Below are 6,254 nucleotides of genomic sequence, written 5' to 3'. Positions count from 1 at the left end.
ACAGATAAAATAAGTTATAAGCCACATATAGATAACGTAAATGACGTCAAAAATAGCCACCAGGAAAAGTTAACTCTTTCCTGGATAGGTATGTTTAGTGGGACAATACTGCCCTCTAGAGTTCAAATACTAGAATGGTTACCTAGAAGGCAACCACACCCCACATTTGTGATTGGCTATCACTTAGAGGAATTTCCCCTTTAAAAAGTTAAGACAAGGGAAGAGTCGAAAATTCAAAGATTGAAGAGAGAGACATTACAACACTCTCGGGAGATTCAGGGAGATTCAAGATTGAGGAGAGAGATCCAGGCAGAATCGGACACTCAGAAAATCAAGACACTCCATGCAGAGAAAGAGACCCATGACACTTAGCTACCTGAGAACATCTGATGAGAAAATATCTACTTAACTGGTAAATATACAGGCATTTAATTAATTAATTTAAATTAATTAAATTAATAGCATGATATATGACTGGATAAATCATGATTAGATTTCATATTTAGAAATCTTAATTATTAAAGAATATATATATGGTTATAGCATCCTATCTGCAGCTGGTATTAATATAGCCATTAATGTATTTGTGTGATTAATATCACGTTAGCATATCATGACCATTTATCCAGCTGTATTGATTGGCTCTAAAATAAGATAAAATATCTATTTAGACAAATTAATTAAAATATCAGCTTATGTAACATAGTAAGATTTTCTCTTAATTTGATGGAATCAAGGAAGTGGTTACTGACTTTTTAAATATTATTTTTTATTTAAAATTACATAGGAGTAGATCTTAAATCCCTAGAAGAGGTCTAACCAGCATTGAAAGGGTTATTTCTAAACTGCCGGCTGAAAGTTTCTTTTACATCTCATGCTGCACCTGAAACTTCACATTCTTTGTCTCTGTGAAAGGGTCGTAAATCAATCTTGACACCTAATGTGTAGATCTTAAACTACTTCTTAGTCATTAGGAAATGTTGTTTTAAATTACCATATTGTATTGCATATTGTTATACTCGAATTCCATTGATTATTATCATGCATGTTACTCATCATTATTAAATTAAATTGTTAAAAATAAAAATTATATTTTTAAAACAATTTGTGATTTTAATTACCGGTATATGGTTATACATTTCACTTATAACGATAACGATTAGGGATCTGAGAATTGAAAATCGTGGGCAATTTCTCATCTGTTTACAAATTATTATCCCATAAATATTCCCACAGTGGTATTGCAGAGTAATCTAATTATTTTGAGAAAAATACCTGCATTTGTATTGCTGGTATTACTGCAATACCGGCACGGAACGGCAGCCTCAAATATTGGCTGTGCCAGTAAAATACCAGTCAGGTGGCAAACCTAAGAGTAGTGTGTAGGAAAAAATATATATATTTTTTTTAAATGGGCCTATTCCATGGGCCTGGGCCTGGAGCTGCAGCTCCATCAGCCCCTATGTTAATCCGGCCCTGCTTTTGGAACTTGTGTCCTGTGTGGATTTGTAGGGGTCCTAGTGGCAGAGTATTCAGTCCTGTTTGCTGGTTGCAGGATCTCTCTAGCCTTGGGATAAATCAAAAGAGCTAGGCCTGAGAGCTGCAGTTGCCTTTGTAAAGGCAATATTTTGAATCACTGTAAACAGAGCTGCTTCTGAATAGGTAGAGGAGACGGTACCTCTCTAGATTCACAGTTACATGAATCAGCAGCTATAATCCCAGCTCCTTCCAGTGTGATGGCTTTAATCCCAGCTCCTTCCAGTGTGACAGCTATAATCCCAGCTCCCCCCAGAGTGACGGATTTAATCCCAGCTCCCCCCAGTGTGACAGCTATAATCCCAGCTCCCCCCAGAGTGACGGCTTTAATCCCAGCTCCCCCCAGAGTGACGGCTTTAATCCCAGCTCCCCCCAGAGTGACGGCTTTAATCCCAGCTCCCCCCAGTGTGACAGCTATAATCCCAGATCCCTCCAGTGTGACGGCTATAATCCCAGCACCCCCCAGTGTGACGGCTATAATCCCAGCAACCCTAGGGTGACGGCTATAATCCCAGCTCCCACCAGAGTGACAGCTTTAATCCCAGTTCCCCCCCCCCAGTGTGACAGCTATAATCCCAGCTCCACCCAGTGTGACAGCTATAATCCCAGATCCCTCCAGTGTGACGGCTATAATCCCAGCACCCCCCAGTGTGACGGCTATAATCCCAGCAACCCTAGGGTGACGGCTATAATCCCAGCTCCCCCCAGAGTGACAGCTTTAATCCCAGCTCCCCCCCCCCCCCAGTGTGACAGCTATAATCCCAGCTCCCCCCAGAGTGACGGCTTTAATCCCAGCTCCCCCCAGAGTGACAGCTATAATCCCAGCTCCCTCCAGTGTGACGGCTATAATCCCAGATCCCTCCAGTGTGACGGCTATAATCCCAGCACCCCCCAGTTTGACGGCTATAATCCCAGCACCCCCCAGTGTGACGGCTATAATCCCAGCACCCCCCAGTGTGACGGCTATAATCCCAGCTCCCCCCAGAGTGACAGCTTTAATCCCAGCTCCCCCCCAGTGTGACAGCTATAATCCCAGCTCCCCCCAGAGTGACGGCTTTAATCCCAGCTCCCCCCAGAGTGACGGCTTTAATCCCAGCTCCCCCCAGAGTGACGGCTATAATCCCAGCTCCCTCCAGTGTGACGGCTATAATCCCAGCACCCCCCAGTGTGACGGCTATAATACCAGATCCCTCCAGTGTGACGGCTATAATCCCAGCACCCCCCAGTGTGACGGCTATAATCCCAGCACCCCCCAGTGTGACGGCTATAATCCCAGCTCCCCCCAGAGTGACAGCTTTAATCCCAGCTCCCCCCCAGTGTGACAGCTATAATCCCAGTTTCCCCCAGAGTGACGGCTTTAATCCCAGCTCCCCCCAGAGTGACGGCTATAATCCCAGCTCCCTCCAGTGTGACGGCTATAATCCCAGCACCCCCCAGTGTGACGGCTATAATCCCAGATCCCTCCAGTGTGACGGCTATAATCCCAGCACCCCCCAGTGGGACGGCTATAATCCCAGCACCCCCCAGTGTGACGGCTATAATCCCAGCTCCCACAAGAGTGACGGCTATAAACCCAGCTCCACCCAGTGTGACGGCTATAAAACCAGCTCCACCCAGTGTGACGGCTATAATCCCAGCTCCCCCCAGTGTGACGGCTATAATCCCAGCACCCCCCAGTGTGACGGCTATAATCCCAGCTCCCTCCAGTGTGACGGCTATATTCCCAGCACCCCCCAGTGTGACGGCTATAATCCCAGATCCCTCCAGTGTGACGGCTATAATCCCAGCACCCCCCAGTGTGACGGCTATAATCCCAGCTCCCACAAGAGTGACGGCTATAAACCCAGCTCCACCCAGTGTGACGGCTATAAAACCAGCTCCACCCAGTGTGACGGCTATAATCCCAGCTCCCCCCAGAGTGACGTCTATAATCCCAGCTCCCCCCAGTGTGACGGCTATAATCCCAGCTCCCCCCAGAGTGATGGCTATAATCCCAGCTCCCCCCAGTGTAACGGCTATAATCCCAGCTCCCCCCAGTGTGACGGCTATAATCCCAGCTCCCCCCAGTGTGACAGCTATAATCCCAGCTCCCCCCAGTGTGACGGCTATAATCCCAGCTCCCCCCAGTGTGACAGCTATAATCCCAGCTCCCTCCAGTGTGACAGTTATAATCCCAACTCCCCCCAGTGTGACAGCTATAATCCCAGCTCCGTCCAGTGTGACAGATATAATCCCAGCTCCCTCCAGTGTGACGGCTTTAATCCCAGCTCCCCCCAGAGTGACGGCTATAATCCCAGCTCCCTTCAGTGTGACAGCTTTAATCCCAGCTCCCTCCAGAGTGACGGCTATTATCCCAGCTCCCTTCAGTGTGACGGCTATAGTCCCAGATCCCTCCAGTGTGACGGCTATAATCCCAGCTCCCCCCAGTGTGACGGCTATAATCCCAGCTCCCCCCAGTGTGACAGCTATAATCCCAGCTCCCCCCAGTGTGACGGCTATAATCCCAGCTCCCTCCAGTGTGACGGTTATAATCCCAACTCCCCCCAGTGTGACAGCTATAATCCCAGCTCCCTCCAGAGTGACGGCTATAATCCCAGCTCCCTTCAGTGTGACGGCTATAATCCCAGCACCCCCCAGTGTGACGGTTATAATCCCAACTCCCCCCAGTGTGACAGCTATAATCCCAGCTCCCTCCAGTGTGACGGTTATAATCCCAACTCCCCCCAGTGTGACGGTTATAATCCCAACTCCCCCCAGTGTGACAGCTATAATCCCAGCTCCCTCCAGTGTGACGGTTATAATCCCAACTCCCCCCAGTGTGACAGCTATAATCCCAGCTCCCTCCAGAGTGACGGCTATAATCCCAGCTCCCTTCAGTGTGACGGCTATAATCCCAGCACCCCCCAGTGTGACGGTTATAATCCCAACTCCCCCCAGTGTGACAGCTATAATCCCAGCTCCCTCCAGTGTGACGGTTATAATCCCAACTCCCCCCAGTGTGACGGTTATAATCCCAACTCCCCCCAGTGTGACAGCTATAATCCCAGCTCCCTCCAGTGTGACGGTTATAATCCCAACTCCCCCCAGTGTGACAGCTATAATCCCAGCTCCCTCCAGAGTGACGGCTATAATCCCAGATCCCTCCAGTGTGACGGCTATAATCCCAGATCCCCCCAGTGTGACAGCTATAATCCCAGCTCCGTCCAGTGTGACAGATATAATCCCAGCTCCCTCCAGTGTGACCGCTTTAATCCCAGCTCCCCCCAGAGTGACGGCTATAATCCCAGCTCCCTTCAGTGTGACGGCTATAATCCCAGATCCCTCCAGTGTGATGGCTATAATCCCAGCTCCCCCCAGTGTGACAGCTAAAATCTCAGCTCCCTCCAGTGTGACTGCTATAATCCCAGATCCCTCCAGTGTGACGGCTATAATCCCAGATCCCCCCAGTGTGACAGCTATAATCCCAGCTCCCTCCAGAGTGACGGCTATAATCCCAGATCCCTCCAGTGTGACGGCTATAATCCCAGATCCCCCCAGTGTGACAGCTATAATCCCAGCTCCGTCCAGTGTGACAGATATAATCCCCGCTCCCTCCAGTGTGACGGCTTTAATCCCAGCTCCCCCCAGAGTGACAGCTATAATCCCAGCTTCCCCCCAGTGTGACAGCTCTAATCCCAGCTCCCTCCAGAGTGACATCTAAAATCTCAGCTCCCTCCAGTGTGACTGCTATATTCCCAGCTCCCCCCCTCCACTCCCCCCAGAGTGACAGCTATAATCCCAGATCCCTCCAGAGTGACAGCTATAATCCCAGCTCCCCCCAGTGTGACGGCTATAATCCCAGCTCCCTGCAGAGTGATGGTTATAATCCCAGCTCCCCCCGGAGTGACAGCTATAATCCCAGTTCCCCCCACATCCACAGTTAGAGCCATAAAGTTTACCGGTAGCAGCGATGGACCGTAGAAGTTGTTCCCATCTCTTCCCAGCAGATAATAGAATGTCTCTCAGTGATTATTATAATTATTGTTATGACTAAAGGCTGTGGTGAGTGGGTGTGTGCAGCCAGTTGATTAACACATTTCAATCCGGAATCAAAGAGAAATATTAAAGCCATTCAGTGAGAGGCCACTGTCCAATAATGGCCATGGGGATCTGCATTGATTGTTTTTTTCTTTTATATTTCCTTATGGTTTTGTTTGTATTAGTTACACACTGCATTCCTGGTTTGGTATTTAGAGACTACAGTAAACGTGATTAAATATGAATTATGTTTAAAGTTATGAAAATACCCTCCTACTTCCTATTTAAGCATACTGTAGTGGCTATGGTGCCCCTGCCAATTTAAGTAGTCACAGTCTGCAAGGCATTAGTCACTTCAATCTGTGAGAGCTTCTTCTTAGCCAAGCCTGGTCATGTAGGGCCAGCTCAAGGTTCGCACATCACTCTCAGCCAAAGACAGCCGTGAACGGCTTAGCTCAATGCATAGAGCGCTTGGCGGCCAGGTAAGTTGTCAAAACTTTAGCAGTTTAGTGGTGGAGCACCAGGACACTCCTACCACCATATAAACTGCAACTTGCTGTAGTGGTTATGGTACTTGGAGTGTTCCTCTAATAACTAAAAGAGGGGCTAGACATTTATACAGAAAGGATGGGTTACATAGCCTTGAGCATGAGCCCGGCCACAAGGAACATAATGATAAGGATTTATTTGGGGGCTGAGCA

The sequence above is a fragment of the Pelobates fuscus genome, chromosome 9 (genome assembly GCF_036172605.1).
Source record: "Pelobates fuscus isolate aPelFus1 chromosome 9, aPelFus1.pri, whole genome shotgun sequence".
Taxonomy (NCBI): domain Eukaryota; kingdom Metazoa; phylum Chordata; class Amphibia; order Anura; family Pelobatidae; genus Pelobates; species Pelobates fuscus.
The sequence above is the reverse complement of the archived record's forward strand: the minus strand, read 5'-3'. Positions refer to the sequence as shown.